The sequence below is a fragment of the Rosa rugosa genome, chromosome 4 (assembly GCF_958449725.1).
Source record: "Rosa rugosa chromosome 4, drRosRugo1.1, whole genome shotgun sequence".
NCBI lineage: Eukaryota > Viridiplantae > Streptophyta > Magnoliopsida > Rosales > Rosaceae > Rosa > Rosa rugosa.
In genome coordinates, this window is record NC_084823.1 from 24,458,701 (window position 1) to 24,479,669 (window position 20,969).

General features: G+C 39.3%; 1 pseudogene; it reads left to right on the top strand.

The window, feature by feature from the left end:
* Positions 1 to 223: 223 nt before the first annotated feature.
* Positions 224 to 20,969, top strand: part of LOC133744536 (uncharacterized) — a 35,508-nt pseudogene continuing 14,762 nt past the window's right edge.

Consider the following 20,969-nt stretch of genomic DNA (forward strand, 5'->3'; position numbering starts at 1 on the left):
TGCAAGCCGGACTTTGAATGATGCTCAAATCAATTACACCATAACGGAGAAGGAATTGCTTGCGGTGGTATTTGTACTCGAGAAGTTTAGAAGTTACCTTTTGGGGTCTAAAGTAATTGTTCATACGGATCATTCCGCTCTCAAGTATCTTTTGTCTAAGAGTGACGCTAAACCAAGACTCCTAAGGTGGATTCTCCTTCTACAATAATTTGACTTGGAAATAATGGACAAGCCCGGGAGAGCAAACTTAGTTGCGGATCACCTCTCACGCCTCACTTGCGGCAATGGTGAGGAGTTGCCTTTGCATGACTCATTCCCCAATGAGTGGTTACTCTCTATACTTGCAAATAAGCTTCCATGGTTTGCACACATAGTCAACTACTTGGCAAGTGGGGGAAAATGCTTTCCTAAGACTTTTGACTTCCATGCAAGGAAGAGACTAATGCATAAAGCACGACACTACTTTTGGGAAGATCCTTATCTATTCAAGCAATGTAAAGATCAATTAGTGAGGAGGTGCATTCCGGAGGAAGAAGTGCAAAGTGTCTTGTCTTTTAGCCATGATCATGCATGTGGTGGTCACCATGGAGGAAAAAGGACAGCCCAAAAGGTACTCAATTGTGGGTTTTGGTGGCCTTCATTGTTTAAGGATGCCCATGCTTTTGTGAGTTCTTGTGACCGGTGTGAAAGAGTAGGAAACATTTCTTCAAGAGACCAAATGCCTTTGAACTACATGCTTGAAGTGGAGATATTTGATGTATGGGGCATTGATTTTATGGGGCCTTTCCCAAGTTCACATGGCTGTCTCTACATCCTTGTGGCGGTTGATTACGTAAGTAAATGGGTGGAAGTCGTAGCCACAAAGGCAAATGACCACAAGGTTGTACTTAATGATAGGAGCATTTTAATGCGACGTTTTAACTGCTATTTCCCTACATTTCTTGCGTTATTTCCTTAATAAAACTCTGTTTAGAAAAGTTTCCATTATTCAATTGGGAAAGTTCCTATTTGTAGAAAGTTTCCCATTTTAGTTGAGGAAAGTTTCCGTTTTTTGATAGGAGCATTTTAATGCGACATTTTAACTGCATTTCTCTACATTTTTCTACGCCATTTCCTTGAAAAATCCTTGTTTTTGGAGAGTTTCCATTCTTTGATTGGGAAAGTTCCTTATTGTAGAAAGTTTCCATTTTGTAGTTTTCATTTCTCATTTCTGGCAAGTTTCCATTTTCAGTTTAGGAAAGTTTCTATTTTTCATTTTTAGTAAGTTTCTATTTTTCAATTTTAGAAAGTTTCTATTTTTAATACAGTTTCTATTTTCAGGACCTCCGAGCTAAAAAGTGGAAATGAACGCACGAATGGAAAGAGGAGCATGCGAACATCAAGACGAACGAATATGAGACAAAACGGCCCACACATTTGACCAGAAATGAAGAAATAAGCTTTCCTAGTCCAACCAGGAAATCCTACGAAATGGAGGAAGGCTTCCCTAGCAAGTTTCCAACGCAACTATGAAAAAGAAATGGAAAAACAATATGTTTTGCGTTGGAAAATGAGAAGGCTTGAAGATGAAGCAACGAGGCCCAAGAACTCTATGGATTTTCGGCAATTGGATCAAAGCCCACTAAAAGCCCATGCAATTAGGGTTTGTGACGCATGGAACAAACCATGCGTCACAAACCCTAGGAGAGTTTGCCGTGAAAATCAAGAGAGAAACAAGGAGTTTGCCGTGAGAAAAATCAGAAAATAAGAAAAGATTTCGATGGAGATTTCTTAGGGAGATTTTAAAGGAAAGAGAATAAGTGTTGAACACAAAAAGCTCTCAAAGGAGTCTAGATTCGTCCCCTTTATTCTCTAAATATATTGTTGCCGAAATTGGTGAAGGAAATCAGAAAATATCTCTATATATTTCGGCAAGATTATTTAGGGAATAAACATTGGAATTTTGTGATTGGTTGGAACACATCATAGGGCTTATGTGGCAAGCAAGCATTGGAGGAAATTATGTGGCATTTTCAGATTAATTCTATGTGATTTACACGGCTTGGAGACCAAGAAAGCCGTCCCCTATATAATCCCTCTCATTCTCAACGTCTAGGGTTCCCCTTTTTGCCGTTTAGACTTTGGAAAAAAATCAGAAAATATTCTCTTTGCCGTGAGCTTTTGAGTCCTTTCTCCATCCTCTAGTCATCTCCACGAGTTCAAGCAAGGCCAAAGAAGAAGAAGAGAAGCCGTGAGCATCACCATCCATATCCATCCTTGAAGCTTGCTTTCGAGTTTCAAGAAACCACAACGTGAATCATCCATCTCATCTTCATCCACGGTGTAATCCGATTCTTCTTTGTAACCTTTGCTTTGAATTTCGTTGGTTATGAACTAGTTGATAGGAGCATAAAGTGCAACGATATTATTGAGTATATGCCCCATTTTAGCCTTGTTTCTCCCTTAAGTTTCGTGTTTTGAGTCATCGAGTCATTTTAAGAGTCTTGTAGAGTGTTTGGCGTGAAATAAGCGGAAAATGATAAATTCATGAAAAATCCTGGCTGGATCAGGATTTCTCACTGTCGACTTTTTTTGCGGTCTTTACATTTTAATTCCCTTTATTTTCTCTAGAAAATTCTGATATTCTCCTGCTTATTGTAGGAAACCTTGGCTGGTGGAACTCTTGGAAACAGCAATGATGGAGTCATAAAATAAAGCATTTAAGACATTTGACCGAGCAATGAAGAAGGGAAATAAAGGAGAAAGACGTTTTTCAGCTGTGGAATAAAGGAGAAAGATGTTTCAACTGGAAAATAAATAAAGGAGAAAGACGTTTCAGCTGTTAAAAGACCCCATTATGAGAGGAATTAAGGCCATAAAGGAGATGTTTTAGTTGGGAAATTAAAAGAATTATGATGCAATCCCATCCGTCCAAATGATGAAGGGTATGATCGACAAAAGCCAACCAATGCTCCCCTATAAATAGGCAACATCCAGAATAGAATTTCCATCACTTCCTGGCCAAAAACTTTTCCGAGACTCTGCCCAATTCACTCCTTACACTTCCATCACTCACAAGACCGTGACCACCATCCATCCATCATTCTACGAAGTTCTTAGGCGCTGAGTCAAGGACGCTCCACCACCATAGCAGAGACGAGTTCATCACCTTGTTGCCAAGCCGCTGAGGAAAGCTTCAAAGTGTAACTATGACTCTACTTACAATTTTTATTTCGGTTTTGTGTGTTTGGATTTGCGAGTTGTGTAATTGGAGACATGAGATTTTTAGAATATTTTTATTAATATTTTTGAGATTTTCAGTTTATTATTGAGTTAATTTCGAGAATTCTTTGATGATGCATGTCACAATCTTGTGCCCTTTTACGTGTTTAGGTAATTTTCAGAGTTAGGTTAATAAGTTTGCATGCTAGAATCACGCTGAGTATTCTTGTGTGTTTGCTTAATTTGCCAAGGGTAATTGTTATTTGTTAAGGCGCTGAGTTAAACAAGTAGTAATTAGTTCTAAAAAGTGGTAAAAATCATGCTTTAATGATTGAATGATTCTGGAAATTACGTGTTAAATTCTATGTGTAATGGTTAATTTGCACGTGTGGGTTGATTCGAGGGTTAGATAATACTACTAGTTAAGAGAATTACGCTGAGTGTTTTCGAAAATTAGTAGTATTAGGCTTGGTAAGGACTTTTCCGATCCAAGCCTACATTAGAACGAATCAGATAAATGGATTGATCCGCTGAGGCTTTTCATTTGGGCTCTTATCTATGCATTCAAGATGGGCACAGTTTTGTAGCATGTTGAAATGAATTTCTGAGTGGTATTGGTCTAGGTTAGGGAAGTCGATCATTGTATATAGTTTTATTTGTTTTGTTTTTATTTTAAGTAGATTAGGAACCAAATTTCAAAACCCCCATTTTATTCTTTTATTTGTTAATTGACCTTTTTGTGTAGGTGTACCCTACAATCCCCGGACTGAACGATCCCTGCATATCCTATACTGACAACTACATTTTGCAGGGTTAAATTGTGAGGCTATTTTAGCCGCACCACTAGTTGACATATATGTTTAAACAAAGTTATTGATTCTGAAATTTTATGATTAATTGAAGAATTTTCAGATTCTTGTATTGTGATTCATTGTTGCTTTTGTGTGAGTGTTTGATTAAATTTGCATGATAGATATCTCTTGTATGTTAATTCTAATTGGTTCGAAACTTTTAGGATTTTTATATAATTGGTGCTACGAATTTAAGAACATGAATCAACTTTTTGGTTTTGTGTTCTTAAATCGAAAAGTAGTAAAGGTTTTGTGCAAAAATCGGATTTAATCAAAGAGAATTGCAATTAGGTGGACTTTTTCATACTAAGTTGCACACTTGAGTTGATAGCCTTTCTAGGTGTTTATTGCGTTAAACATGTGTGATTGACTAGCTTTCTGGGGCTTGAATGCATGTTTGATAGGATTAGTCTTTGTGCTTTCACTTAGATTAATTTAGCATTGAAAAGTAAAAAAATGGGAATTGTTTGCTTTCTAACAATTTACATGATCAACTCCTCTTGCATGACTTTGATGAACAATGTTAGAACTTGAGTCGATTTTAATCATATGTTTTGGTTTTGATCTTTGTTTTCTCATTCCATTCGTATTTTTATGTTTTTGCATTTTAATTGTTTTGTTAACTTAGTTTTATTTTCAGAAAACCAAAATCAAAAATATCCCCCCTTTTTCGTAAATAGTGTATATATGTGTGAATATTATACCTTGTTTTAATTTTAATTGTTTAATTGTTTGACAATAACAGGTGTACCCTCAATCCCCGGAATAGAACGATCCCTATTTACTTATACTACTAATGACATTTCAGGGTTAAATTATGCGCTTGCTAAAAGCTCATCAGTTTTTGGCGCCGTTGCCGGGGATTGAAAAATCATTTGTTGTTTTGTAAATAATATGTTTTATATATATTGTGTTCGAAAAAAAAACAAAAAGAAGAAAAAAAATTTAAAAAAAAAAAAAAAAAAAAAATTTACTTGTTAATTATTTTGTAATTGTCGAAATTTAGATTAATTATTTAGGTTGTTATTTATATTATTGAACACGAGTTTAATTGTAGGTTGTAAATTAAAGAAGGAATAGGTGAAGTCGTGTTTATTAATATTGGCCTAAACCCCTTATTGGTACCTAGTTCAGGTCCCTTAAGGTTGAGGGCGGCCTTTATTAACATTCATTGAACTGTCTTCACACTTAGGACCTTTTATATCCAAGTAAGTATAACCTATGTGAGATGGTGTCTAGGAAGGGGACAACGTTCATAACAGGTTCTGGATTCAGAAAGGCTTAAAAATGGGCGTAAACCACTATGTGGGAGTAGCCTATGCCAAAATGGATCCTACCTCTCTTGTTCGTCCTCCCCTACCTGGCCATTTCAGTAAGGTTGCCCAAAGGATGTAGGAGGGACTTTGTGTCTAGACGATTATACTTGGGCCGCACGTCCACTTGGTTTACCGCTCAGAATTAAATTTGATATCAATAATATTTATGACAAAAGAAAATGTAAAAAAATTTGTTGTGATGCATTAAGGTATATTAGATTAAACATAATCTTGGAAAGGTAGCTCTTACAGCCCATTGCACTCCGAGATTCCCTATTCCCGTACCTAAGTGTTGAAAATATTTGTAAAATAAAAAAATAAAAAAAATAAAAAAAAAAGAGAAAAGAGAAAAGAAAACGAAAAAAAAAATTAATTAAATGTGAATAGTGACGTTTTGTGTTTTGTGTGAAAGTTTTGTGCATACTTGTCTAATTATACTCGTAAAGAAATATATTTAAAGAAAATAAAAATGGAGTTATGAATTTTGTTAAATACTTAATTGTTGTGAGTGTGTAAAATCGTATGAGTAGACAATGGCCATTTTGTTAATATTGGCCTTAACCCTTCATTCGTACCTTTCTAAGGTCTTATGAGGTTGAGGGCGGCCTTTATTAACATTTGGAGAACAGTTTAACACATGAGTTACCTTCCAAGCTGAGTAAGGGGCATTACAGATAGTGTCTTAGGTTGAGACCCTGGGTGATGGGTTCAAATTGGATCTCAGAGATACTATAGACTGTGCGTAAACCACAATGTGGAAGTAGCCAATAGGGGCGTAAACCTCAATGAGGGAGTAGCCTCCGTAGTATCACCAAAATGAGTCCTCCCTCTCACTTACTTCTTAATCTGGCTATCTGGCCTTCTGAAACAAAGGAAAGTGACTTATGTCTAAGCGACTATCCCTATATCGTAGCTCACCAATAGTAGTGGTTTCTATTGGGCTCGACTTACAACTTGGAATCAATTGAGTTATTAACTATGTTTATAACATTTCCATGTAAAAGTAAAGTACTTGTACATACCCTTCACATGTAAATTGGTTTGTTTTCTTACTTCTCTTACTTGTACAAAATTTTTAAGTTTCTTTTGTTGCTTGTGAATAGTGACGTTTTTGTATCAAATATTAACTTGTATTTCTTGTCTTTTGTAAGTTACTAACTTTTGTAAATCTTAATGTTGTTCAGACTCTCCATGAATTTTCGAGCCTTCTAAACTCCCTAGCAAGAAAGAGATTGTAGAAAGGCTCACTCGTTTGAAGAATCCTCCACAACTCGAATACAGAAGACCTTCCCCTTTGACATTCAAAGAATACACAATTAACGAGCAAGGGAAGAGGGTCTATTCTTCTGAGAAGTCTACTCCACCTACTCCTACTCCATCTCCTCCTTCACGTTCACCTTCACCTGTGGTTTCGTCCAACTCTACTCCACCACCTTCACCACCACCTGAAGAAGTAAGGGAAGAAAGAATGGCATCCATTAGGGAACTATCCACAGCAACAGTCGAGGGAGGACCCCCTACGGGAATTGTGTACCCTGCCCCTGCAGCAGGAAGACAAGCAGAGTTTGAGCTGAAGAGTGGATTCTTGCACCAGCTCCCTATCTTCCATGGGCTTAATATGGAGGACGCCAATAAGCATCTTAGAGCATTCCAGGCTGTGTGTTCTAACAAGCAACCACAGGGAGCAGATGAGACCATTTTTAAAATGAAGGCATTTTCGTTCTCCCTAGCTGACAGAGCCAAAGATTGGCTATATGAGATCCCTGCTGGACGTATTACTTCGTGGGACACAATGAAGAAGGCCTTCTTGGAAAAATACTTCCCAGCTTCAAAGGTCATCACACTCAGGAAGAAGCTCAGTGGAATTGAGCAAGGCCATGATGAGTCCTATGGTGCCTACTATGAAAGGTTCAACTCCTTACTTGCCCAATGCCCCCAACATCAGATGAAGAATGAAACCCTGCTTACATGTTTTTATGAGGGACTCTTACCCTTAGAGAGGCAAATGCTTGATGCTGCAGCTGGAGGAGCTTTTGTGGACAAGTCACCTGCAGCTGGAAGGGAACTTATTGAGAATCGTGCCCTAAACAATCAACAATATGAGGGTATAGGACACTCCATTCGAAAGGTGCATGAGGTGGGAAAGAATACTGCCATTGAGGACCAACTAAATAAGCTCACCTTCCTAATGAGCCCAGTCGTCACTTCCAAGGGACCAAGTGCCACAATTGCTTGTGGGGTATGCTCTATGCAAGGGCATGTTACAGATCAGTGCCCTCAACTCAATGAAAATGGAGGATGGGAATCTGCAAATGCTATTGGAGGATATCAAGGAGGATATCAAGGGGGATATCAAGGAGGACCTCCACGTCCTAGGCATGACCCTTATTCAAATACGTACAATCCAGGATGGAGGGACCATCCCAACTTCAAGTGGACCAACAATGAAAACGTTCAGAATCCTCTTGGTGGGAACTTCCAACGTCCTCAAGGGCCTTCATTTCAAGGATCTTCCTTTCAAAGGCCCTACATGCCTCCTCAACAGAATTCAGGAAGTTCCAACTCTCACTATGATAGAACGTTGGAGGCCTTGACTAGCTCTACACAAGCCTTGACAAACTCTACTCAGGCTTTGATTCAAGGACAACAGACCCATACTAAGGACATTGCAGACCTTAAGAAGCAGATGGGCCAAGTTGTGGACTTCATGAGCAAGATTCATGAGACTGGGAAGCTTCCTAGTGTCACAATACCTAACCCTAAAGGTAATGTGGAGAATGCATCAGTCGTGACTACAAGGAGCGGAAGACCATTTGTGGATCAACCCAAGCAAACCAAGAAGGCCCAAGTGAGCATAGAGATTGAGGAAGACCAAGAACCCACCAAGTTGGGTATTGAGAAGGACCCTGCAACGTCCAAAGAAGAAACCAAGGCGTCCTCACCAAAGAAAAAACCGGAAATTAAAGGTATTCATTCTAACTTATCAAATTCGGTTATTGCTAACCCTTCTTCTTCTTGCATACCCTTCCCACGCAGGTTTGCCAAATCTAAGAAGGATGAGAGTGACCAAGCTATCTTGGAAACTTTCAAGAAGGTGCAAGTGAACTTACCCCTCCTAGAGGCCATCAAGCAAGTCCCTAAGTATGCCAAGTTCCTCAAAGAGCTTTGCACTACTAGGAGAGTAAACCGTGAAAAGGAGGTGGTAAAGGTAAGTGAGAACGTCTCTGCCTTGATTCAGAGGAAGATTCCTCCAAAGTGTAAGGATCTTGGAAGCTTTACTATTCCATGTACTATTGGTAACTCTCGCTTTAAGAATGCCATGCTAGACCTAGGTGCATCTGTTAATGTTATGCCCTATTCTGTGTATGAAACCCTAGGTCTGGGTGAACTTAAATCTGATAATGTTATCATTCAGTTAGCTGACAGATCCAATGCATACCCTAGAGGTTTCTTGGAGGATGTGCTTGTGCAGGTTGATGAGCTTTTTGCAAGCGCATAATTTAACCCTGAAATGTCATTAGTAGTATAAAGTAAATAGGGATCGTTCTATTCCGGGGATTGAGGGTACACCTGTCATTATCAAACAATTAAACAATTAAAATTAAAACAAAGTATAATATTCACACATATACACATTATTTTTCCATTTCTTTTTTCATAGTAACGTTGGAAACTTCATTGGTAAGCTTTCCTCCTTTTCGCAGGGTTTCCTGGTTGAAGCAGGAAAACTTCTTTTCTTCATTTCTGCTCATTTCTGTGGTCCATTGTTTCTCATTTTTGCTCCCCTTGACTTTCGCAAGCTCCTCTTTCCATTTGTGAGTTCATTTCCACTTTTTAGCTCGGAGGTCCTGAAAATAGAAACTAATAAGAAAAATAGAAACTTTCCTAAAATGAAAAATGGCAACTTTCCTAAACTGAAAATGGGAAACTTTCTAAAAATGAAAAATAGAAACTACCGAAAAATGGAAACTTACTAAAAATGATAAATAGAAACTACAAAAATAGAAACTTTCTACAAATAGGAACTTTCCCAATCAAAGAATGGAAACTTTCCTAAACAGAGTTTTATTAAGGAAATAACGCAAGAAATGTAGGGAAAGGCAAGTAAAACGTCGCATTAAAATGCTCCTATCACAGGTTAACCATCTTATCTTCCCAGCTGATTTTTATGTTTTGGAAATGGAGGACTCCCCTGTGAGTTCCACTCCATTGCTTTTGGGACGTCCTTTCTTAAGGACAGCTAGAACAAAGATAGATGTATATGCAGGCTCTCTCACCATGGAATTTGATGGTGACGTTATTGGCTTCAACATCTTTGAAGCCATGAGGTATCCTCTTGATGTTGATGATTGTTTTTCTACTGATATCTTAGATGATCTTGCACAGAAAATGTTTGATGTCATGAATGAGGATACCCTAGCCACGACTCTTGAACAAGGAGTAGGGTACACACAAGGTGGCGTCACTATCTCAGAAGATAAATTGAAGGACACTTGTGAGGAAAAGATCATTGAAAACGTCTCCTTCCTTGAGGCATCCCCCTATATAGGTAAGTCTAACTCTCCTTTGTCCATTCAGTTATCTACTAACAAGACTTTACCTTCAGTGGTACAGGCCCCAGAACTTGAGCTTAAACCTCTTCCAGACCACTTGAAGTATGTCTACTTAGGGGACAAGGAGACCTTACCAGTGATTGTGTCCTCTGCACTTACGACTCCACAAGAAGGGAAGTTGGTGGAAATGCTGAAACAACACAAGACCGCCATAGGATGGACATTGGCGGATATCAAGGGAATCAGCCCTACAACTTGCGTCCATAGGATACTTCTAGAGGAGGGGTCTAAACCCACTAGAAAGGCTCAACGTCGTCTCAACCCTCCAATGATGGAAGTTGTAAAGAAGGAGGTTATCAAACTCCTAGATTGTGGGGTAATCTACCCCATCTCAGACTCCAAGTGGGTCTCCCCAGTTCAGGTTGTGCCCAAGAAGTCTGGGGTAACTGTGGTAAAGAATGCTGAGAACGAACTGGTGCCCCAAAGGACAGTCACAGGCCACAGAGTGTGCATTGACTATAGGAGGCTCAACACAACAACAAGGAAAGATCACTTTCCTCTTCCATTCATTGATCAGATGCTTGAGCGCCTAGCTGGACATGACTACTACTGCTTCTTGGATGGCTACTCAGGCTACAATCAGATTGCCATAGCCAATGAAGATCAAGAGAAGACAACATTCACTTGCCCATTTGGGACGTTTGCCTATCGACGTATGCCCTTTGGCCTTTGCAACGCCCTAGGTACGTTTCAGAGGTGTATGGTAAGTATCTTTTCAGATCATATTGAGAAAATCATAGAGGTATTCATGGATGACTTTTCAGTTTTTGGAAAGAATTTTGATGATTGTCTTAATAATCTGGAGATAATTTTGAAACGTTGCATGGAAACTAACCTTGTATTAAACTGGGAAAAATGCCATTTTATGGTTAAACAAGGGATAGTTCTAGGACACATTGTCTCTGCTAGGGGAATAGAGGTTGATAAAGCCAAGGTGGATATTGTGCGTTACTTACCCTCTCCCACTTCTGTGAGAGAGATTCGTTCTTTCCTCGGCCATGCAGGTTTTTATAGGAGGTTCATCAAGGACTTCTCCAAGATTTCGAGACCTTTATGCCAACTACTCCAGAAGGATGTGACGTTTCACTTTGACAAGGAGTGTCAAGAAGCTTTTGACAAGCTTAAGGAGTTGTTGACGTCTGCCCCAATCATGTTGCCTCCAGATTGGTCCTTGCCCTTTGAGTTGATGTGTGATGCCTCTGACTACGCAGTTGGAGCTGTTTTGGGGCAAAGGAAGGACAAACGCCCTTATGCAATCTACTACGCCTCAAGGACTTTGAATGATGCACAGATGAACTACTCCACCACAGAGAAAGAGCTCCTTGCAGTTGTCTTTGCCCTTGAAAAGTTTTGTTCTTACTTACTTGGTACCAAGGTAATTATTTATACTGACCATGCAGCTTTGAAGTACTTGATGACCAAGAAGGAGGCGAAACCAAGGCCCATTATATGGATCCTACTCTTACAAGAATTTGACGTTGAAATCAAGGACAAGAAGGGTAGTGAAAACGTGGTAGCTGACCACTTAAGTCGTTTGGTGCATGCAGAAGACCCTCTACCTCTAGTGGAGACGTTTCCAGATGAGCAGCTTTTTGGAATTCAGGTACGTGAACCATGGTATGCAGATATTGTAAATTACATTGTTTCTAGAAAGATTCCTGATACCATGTCACGTGCTCATAGAGATAGGCTAAAGAAAACTGTTAAGCAATATGTTTGGGATGAACCTTACCTATGGAAATATTGTTCTGATCAACTGATTAGGAGATGTATACCTGAACATGAACATAATGCCATTCTTTCTTTCTGCCATTCTAAAGCATGTGGAGGTCACTTTGGGTCTAAAAAGACTGCATTTAAGGTGTTAGAGTCAGGGTTCTTTTGGCCAACGTTATTTAAGGATGCACATGCATATTGTTTAACTTGTGATAGATGCCAAAGAACCGGAAATCTAAGTTCTAGAGATCAAATGCCATTGTCTAATATCATAACTGTTGAAATATTTGATGTCTGGGGAATAGATTTCATGGGACCCTTCCCTTCATCTTTTGGGTGTTTATATATCTTACTTGCTGTGGACTATGTTTCCAAATGGGTGGAAGCAAAGGCCACTCGAACTAATGACTCTAAGGTTGTTGCAGATTTTATCAAGTCTAACATCTTTAGCAGGTTTGGAATGCCTAGAGTCCTCATTAGTGATGGTGGTTCCCATTTTTGCAATCGGACGATTGAGCCTTATTGAAGAAATATGATGTTACACATAAGGTTTCTACACCTTATCACCCCCAAACAAGTGGGCAAGCTGAAGTCTCAAATCGTCAGATTAAGGGGATATTGGAAAAGACTGTGAACCCTAAGAGGAAGGACTGGTCCCTACGCTTGGAGGATGCTTTGTGGGCCTACAGAACTGCTTACAAGACTCCCATAGGTATGTCACCATATCGAATTATCTATGGCAAACCTTGCCATTTACCTGTGGAGTTAGAGCACAAAGCTTGGTGGGCTGTGAAGCACTTCAACATGGATATTGATGCAGCTGGGCTTCATAGGAAGTTGCAATTGCAAGAGTTAGAGGTGATTAGGAATGATGCCTTCAAAAGTGCTAAGATTTACAAGGACAAGACTAAGGCATTCCATGACAAAATGATTCGAAGGAAGACTTTTGTTGTGGGCCAAAAAGTTCTTCTCTTCCACTCTCGTCTCAAACTCTTCCCGGGTAAGCTTCGTTCTCGTTGGATTGGACCTTTTGTTATCACTAATGTATTTTCCCATGGAGCTGTGCAGATAAAGAGTGAACAGACAGGTCACGAGTTCAAGGTGAATGGCCATCGCTTGAAGCCTTACTATGAGGCGTTTGTGGAGCATGAAGTGGAGGAAGTACCCCTCCAAAATGTTCCACACTTTGAGGATTAAATGGAGGTACAAGTCTAGGCTGAAAGACTATAAACATTAAGCGCTGCTTGGGAGGCAACCCAATTCAGAAGTAGCTGTGGAGGAGCCTTCAACGCAGATTTGTTCTTTTTCCTCCCTACTTCTCCATTTTGTATCTTTTGTTTTTCTTTTACTTTATTTTCGTAAATTTCATCCCTATATGCTTAAGTGTTTCATTGCATGCTTTTAATTGATTACATTGAGGACAATGCAATATTTAAGTGTGGGGGAAGGGATTTACATTTTTGAGTCTTTTATTTTGAGTCATATATATTGAAAAAAAAAATACAAAAAAATCGAAAAATGTCAAAAATAAAATAAAAAAAATTCGTTGCTTTTGTTTTTATTTTGTCTTTCAACTGTCTAGGATGATTCTATATCTCTGAAATTATGGCTAAAAGAGGATCACAACATTGAGATGATTTTAACATGGTATTCTTTGGTTAATTGAGATATGTGAAAAATGCATGCATGTGTAGTGGATATGGCATGACCTTGGTACAGAATATGAGCATGTTAAGATGAGTTTTGATTCATAAAGCCTATGTGAGATATTTGAGCCATGTCCCTCTTTCTTGGAGTGAAAATAAAAATATGTATTCTAAATTTCTTGGCGATGTTTTGATTATCTCATTATTCTTTCATCTTGATTGACTGCTTGCCATAGATTAAGTTTAATGGACTAGAGAATGCTAGAATTCGCTCTTGTGCTTGTTGAGACGTATATCAATACATGGCCCTGATTCTGGAAGGGATAGAGGCACCCTAGGAATTACCACCATTGCCATATAAACTTGTGTCCCTATTTGTGCCCGTCGTGGGACTCCCCTAGATAAGCCCCTTTGAGCCTACATTAAGCCTTTTCGTTCATCACCCTTAAAATCCTTAACCATGAAGCTTAGTATAGTTACAACCTTACCCTTTGTTCTAAGAACTTAGTGGAGATATCTTTTGAGACTAACTACATGGGTTTGGCGCTAAGGAGGAAAAATTGAGAAGAGGTGAAAGTTCAAGTGTGGGGGTAGACTTGTCCATGGAAAGGAAAATATGTTAAAGCCGTGAAAAATGAAAAGAAAAAAAAATAATGTGTACGGCTAAAAAGAAAAAAGAAAGCAATGTATATGGATTTTAGTCCCCCATACTTAGTGATTTCGGAGTTTACTTTAAATTGAAGGCCCAATACAGAAAAATTTGGCCTTTGTCCATTTCACTAGAGTTCAAGGGAAGTTTACAATGAAGATTGGGCCCAACATGAAGACATTAGGCCCTTTTATGTTACCTCTAGGGGAAAGTGACGTTTTTGCAATGCCTTGGTGGAATATTTCGAGGTCTCTACATTTACATGTGCTCTGCTAGGTTTTTAGGACACTTTGATAAATCCTTACCTTTCGTTTCTTTAAACCTTGAGCCTTGGCCCCATTACAACCCTTGAGAAGACCTTCTTGATCCTTAAGATGGGACAGCCTTTGATGTGGAGATGAGTTACAAGAGTTGAACCTATGGCAGTCCATTCGTGCAAGTAGTTGGTATCCATCATGAGATCTTTAAAAGCAAAAATATATTCATGTGTTTTCGTTTCTTATATATGTGAGTTAATTGATTGCCTCAAAATACTTTCTCTCACATATAACTGAGTGATTATAAGCTTTTAAGCATTGCCATGATCTGAGAGAAGAAAGAGTGGATATACTTGTGAGATTTGAATCATACTTGTCTGAAGCATGAAGAGCTTAACCCCATCACCATTGTTACAATCAAGTCCTACTTATGTATGCGCGGATTATATGTTTTAATTAACTCTTGAATGCTTAAACATTGAATCTTGGTTGAGTGCTAATCTTGGTGTTGTGAAAGTAAGAGATTGCTGAGACAAAAAGTTGAAGGGCAATAGAGTCTTTAAATTTCGTTGAGTCTTAGTGTGTGTCTTAGTGTGATATTGCTAAGGGACTAGCAAAAGCTAAGTGTGGGGGAATTTGATAGGAGCATTTTAATGCGACGTTTTAACTGCATTTCTCTACATTTTTCTGCGCCATTTCCTTGAAAAATCCTTGTTTTTGGAGAGTTTCCATTCTTTGATTGGGAAAGTTCCTTATTGTAGAAAGTTTCCATTTTGTAGTTTTCATTTCTCATTTCTGGCAAGTTTCCATTTTCAGTTTAGGAAAGTTTCTATTTTTCATTTTTAGTAAGTTTCTATTTTTCAATTTTAGAAAGTTTCTATTTTTAATACAGTTTCTATTTTCAGGACCTCCGAGCTAAAAAGTGGAAATGAACGCACGAATGGAAAGAGGAGCATGCGAACATCAAGACGAACGAATATGAGACAAAACGGCCCACACATTTGAGCAGAAATGAAGAAATAAGCTTTCCTAGTCCAACCCGGAAATCCTACGAAATGGAGGAAGGCTTCCCTAGCAAGTTTCCAACGCAACTATGAAAAAGAAATGGAAAAACAATATGTTTTGCGTTGGAAAATGAGAAGGCTTGAAGATGAAGCAACGAGGCCCAAGAACTCTATGGATTTTCGGCAATTGGATCAAAGCCCACTAAAAGCCCATGCAATTAGGGTTTGTGACGCATGGAACAAACCCTAGGAGAGTTTGCCGTGAAAATCAAGAGAGAAACAAGGAGTTTGCCGTGAGAAAAATCAGAAAATAAGAAAAGATTTCGATGGAGATTTCTTAGGGAGATTTTAAAGGAAAGAGAATATGTGTTGAACACAAAAAGCTCTCAAAGGAGTCTAGATTCGTCCCCTTTATTCTCTAAATATATTGTTGCCGAAATTGGTGAAGGAAATCAGAAAATATCTCTATATATTTCGGCAAGATTATTTAGGGAATAAACATTGGAATTTTGTGATTGGTTGGAACACATCATAGGGCTTATGTGGCAAGCAAGCATTGGAGGAAATTATGTGGCATTTTCAGATTAATTCTATGTGATTTACACGGCTTGGAGACCAAGAAAGCCGTCCCCTATATAATCCCTCTCATTCTCAACGTCTAGGGTTCCCCTTTTTGCCGTTTAGACTTTGGAAAAAAATCAGAAAATATTCTCTTTGCCGTGAGCTTTTGAGTCCTTTCTCCATCCTCTAGTCATCTCCACGAGTTCAAGCAAGGCCAAAGAAGAAGAAGAGAAGCCGTGAGCATCACCATCCATATCCATCCTTGAAGCTTGCTTTCGAGTTTCAAGAAACCAAAACGTGAATCATCCATCTCATCTTCATCCACGGTGTAATCCGATTCTTCTTTGTAACCTTTGCTTTGAATTTCGTTGGTTATGAACTAGTTGATAGGAGCATAAAGTGCGACGATATTATTGAGTATATGCCCCATTTTAGCCTTGTTTCTCCCTTAAGTTTCGTGTTTTGAGTCATCGAGTCATTTTATGAGTCTTGTAGAGTGTTTGGCGTGAAATAAGCGGAAAAAGATAAATTCATGAAAAATCCTGGCTGGATCAGGATTCCTCACTGTCGACTATTTTTGCGGTCTTTACATTTTAATTCCCTTTATTTTCTCTAGAAAATTCTGATATTCTCCTGCTTATTGTAGGAAACCTTGGCTGGTGGAACTCTTGGAAACAGCAATGATGGAGTCATAAAATAAAGCATTTAAGACATTTGACCGAGCAATGAAGAAGGTAAATAAAGGAGAAAGACGTTTTTCAGTTGTGGAATAAAGGAGAAAGATGTTTCAACTGGAAAATAAATAAAGGAGAAAGACGTTTCAGCTGTTAAAAGACCCCATTATGAGAGGAATTAAGGCCATAAAGGAGATGTTTCAGTTGAGAAATTAAAAGAATTATGATGCAATCCCATCCGTCCAAATGATGAAGGGTATGATCGACAAAAGCCAACAATTGCTCCCCTATAAATAGGCAACATCCAGAACAGAATTTCCATCACTTCCTGGCCAAAAACTTTTCCGAGACTCTGCCCAATTCACTCCTTACACTTCCATCACTCACAAGACCGTGACCACCATCCATCCATCATTCTACGAAGTTCTTAGGCGCTGAGTCAAGGACGCTCCACCAGCATAGCAGAGACGAGTTCATCACCTTGTTGCCCAGCCGCTGAGGAAAGCTTCAAAGTGTAACTATGACTCTACTTACAATTTTTATTTCGGTTTTGTGTGTTTGGATTTGCGAGTTGTGTAATTGGAGACATGAGATTTTTAGAATATTTTTATTAATATTTTTGAGATTTTCAGTTTATTATTGAGTTAATTTCGGGAATTCTTTGATGATGCATGTCACAATCTTGTGCCCTTTTACGTGTTTAGGTAATTTTCAGAGTTAGGTTAATAAGTTTGCATGCTAGAATCACGCTGAGTATTCTTGTGTGTTTGCTTAATTTGCCAAGGATAATTGTTATTTGTTAAGGCGCTGAGTTAAACAAGTAGTAATTAGTTCTAAAAAGTGGTAAAAATCATGCTTTAATGATTAAATGATTCTGAAAATTACGTGTTAAATTCTATGTGTAATGGTTAATTTGCACGTGTGAGTTGATTCGAGGGTTAGATAATACTACTAGTTAAGAGAATTACGCTGAGTGTTTTCGAAAATTAGTAGTATTAGGCTTGGTAAGGACTTTTCCGATCCAAGCCTACATTAGAACGAATCAGATAAATGGATTGATCCGCTGAGGCTTTTCATTTGGGCTCTTATCTATGCATTCAAGATGGGCACAGTTTTGTAGCATGTTGAAATGAATTTCTGAGTGGTATTGGTCTAGGTTAGGGAAGTCGATCATTGTATATAGTTTTATTTGTTTTGTTTTTATTTTAAGTAGATTAGGAACCAAATTTCAAAACCCCCATTTTATTCTTTTATTTGTTAATTGACCTTTTTGTGTAGGTGTACCCTACAATCCCCGGACTGAACGATCCCTGCTTATCCTATACTGACAACTACATTTTGCAGGGTTAAATTGTGAAGCTATTTTAGCCGCCCCAATTTTTGGCGCCGTTGCCGGGGATTGTTAAAATCCCTAGTACTTAAAGTGTCATCAATTTTGTTGTATATAGAATGCCTTCTAAATTTTTGTACTACACTTGTGGAATGGTGACAAATTGCGATTTTTTGTTAGGCCAAGCTTTAATTGTGATTTAGTTTAAGTTTTATTAGTGTTACAAAATTAAGCATGTATTTTATAATTGTTGTACAATTTGTAGAAGTTTGTTTTTTTTAGCATGTTGTAAATTGTATGTGTTTCACTTAGATTAATATACTTAGGTAGTCATGAATTTAGTTAAATACTTAATTGTTTTAAGTGTGTAAAATCGTATGAGTAGACAAGGGCCCTTTTGTTAATATTGGCCTAAACCCTTCATTAGTACCTTGCTAAGGTCTCTTGAGGTTGAGGGCGGCCTTTATTAGCACTTGGAGAACGGTCTAACACATAAGTTAATTTCCCAGCTGAGTAAGGGGCGCATACGGATGGTGTCTTAGGTTGGGACCCTGGGTGATGGGTTCAATTGGATCTCAGAGATACTATAGAATGTGCGTAAACCACTATGTGGGAGTAGCCGATAGGGGCCTAAACCTCAATGAGGGAGTAGCCTCCGTAGTATCACCAAAATGAGTCCTCCCTCTCACTTAACTCTTAATCTGGCCATCCGGCCTTCTGAAACAAAGGAAAGAGACTTATGTCTAGGCGACTATCCCTATATCGTATCTCACCAATAGTAGTGGTTTCTATTGGGCTCGACTTACAACTTGGAATCAATTGAGAGATTAACTAAGTTTATAACAAACTTAAACTTAAAAAAAAAAAAATAATAAAAAAATGTTGTGTGACATGCTTAAGGTATATTGGATTAAACATGACCTTGTCGAGGGTAGCTGTTCTATAGTCCCATTGCACAAAGGAGGTCCTTTGTTCCAGTACCTAAGTATGTAAATGTAAAAGTAACTTAGAAAGTAGGAAAGACATAATGTTTGTATTTCGAACCTTGTATATGTTACTAACACTTGATTTGGTCTTAAAGGTCCATGAATGTCCACTGTCTCTGATAAGACTAAGGAGCTCTTTGAAAAATTGGAACGTGCTAGGCAAAGGGCAGAACTCACTTTTTCAGACCGCCCTCCTCTAGAAAGGAGGGATTCTCAGGACTCTAGCTATTCAGGTTATAACTCCTCAACTAGATCAACCGAGGAGATCAACAAACCTGACCATTTTGAAGAAGGAGAAGAACAAGTCTTTGAAGAGGAAGAAGAGGAGGTCACTGAAGAGGACGTTGCGAACACAGAAGAGGAAGAAGAGGAAGAGCACGCCAGTGTTGAGCAAGTACAAGCACAAATGGCTGAGACTATTAGGCAACTGTCTAATCCTACAGGTGGGGGTGCTGCGCCCTTATGCATTGCCTATCCAGAACCAGGAGAGGGGCTTAATGATGATTTTGAGTTAAAGAGTGGGTTTCTGCATCACCTACCCAAGTTTCATGGGATGAGTAGTGAAGACACCAACAAGCATCTCAAGGAGTTCGAGTTTGTCTGTGGGAGTATGTGCCCTAAAGGAGCTGATATCAATATCTTGAAGATGAAGGCATTCCCCTTTACTTTGGAGGACAAGGCCAAGACTTGGCTATTTGAGCTGCCTGCTGGGACCATCAACACTTGGGATAGGATGAAGGGCGAGTTCCTTACGAAGTACTTTCCTGCCTCAAAGGTCACTGTTTTGAGGAAGCAGATTAGTGGAATCACGCAAGGACATGAGGAGAATTTCTGCAATTATTGGGATAGATTTAAGAGCCTTGTAGCATCATGCCCTAACCATGGGATGAGTGAGGGGTCCCTCCTTACCTATTTTTATGAAGGACTCACCGCTAATGAGCGTGGTCTGTTAGATGCTGCTGCTGGAGGGTCCTTTATGGATAAGACACCTGCTGATGCAAGGGAGCTACTTACTAATCGTGCACTAAACTATCAGCAATATGAGGGGGTGCTTTCCTCTCAACGGAGGGTACATGAGGTGTCCACTAACTCTGCTCTTGAAGACAAGGTCAACAAGATGTCTGCTCTGCTGTCTCAAGTCTTAAACGGTAATGGAGGAGGAGCAATGGCTCAAGTGTGTGGGATGTGCTCGACTCAAGGGCACCCCACTGATAAATGTCCCCAGCTTGCCTCTCCAGAAGGATGGGAATCTGTTAACGCCCTAGGTTATCATGGAGGTCAGGGTGGCCCGAGGTACAACCCTTACTCAAATCCATACAATCCTGGGCTCAGAGATCACCCCAACTTTCGTTGGGCCAACAATGATAACACCTTGAGATCACCTCAAGGCCCAGGTCAGAATTCTCAGCGCCCACCAAGTTTGTTTTTTAGGCCTCAGGTACCTCAAACGTTTGGTATTCCCAATTCTGTCCCTCCACCTCCTGTTTCTAATACTTTCAGTGCCCCTAATTATGATGAACTGTTGAAGTCCCTTGCTGCAGGGCAACAACAACTTAACACGGCTACTCAAGCTTTGGTTGTAGGACAAGCGACCCATTCAAAGGATATTGCAGAGCTCAAGAATCAAATGGGCCAAGTGGTGGATTTCATGGGTCGGATTGCTGAAACAGGGAAGCTACCAAGCAACACAGTGCCTAACCCAAGGAATGAGCACGCCCAAGCCATCATCACTAGGAGTGGACGCGTACTAGTTGACCCTCCCAGAGCCCACAAGAAGACCCAAGCGGCCCATAATGAAGAAGAAGACGTTGTGGAGGTGTCTAAGGAGGATGTTGAGAAGGACCTAGCTACATCAAGGGTGGAAGTTAACGTGCCCCAAGCTGAGGCACCAAAAGGTACAATTCCTAACTCTAGTGGTTTAGTTAAGACTAACCCAGTTGTTTCTATACCTTTCCCAAGCAGGTTTGCCAAGACGAAGAAAGATAAATCTGATCAAGAGATCTTGGAAATCTTCAAGAAGGTTCAAGTGAATATGCCCCTGATTGAGTGCATCAAACAAGTGCCTAAATACGCCAAGTTCTTGAAGGAGCTATGCACCACAAGGAGGCAGACAAGAGAGAAAGAGGTGGTGCAAATGAGCGAGACGGTATCAGCCGTTATCCAGA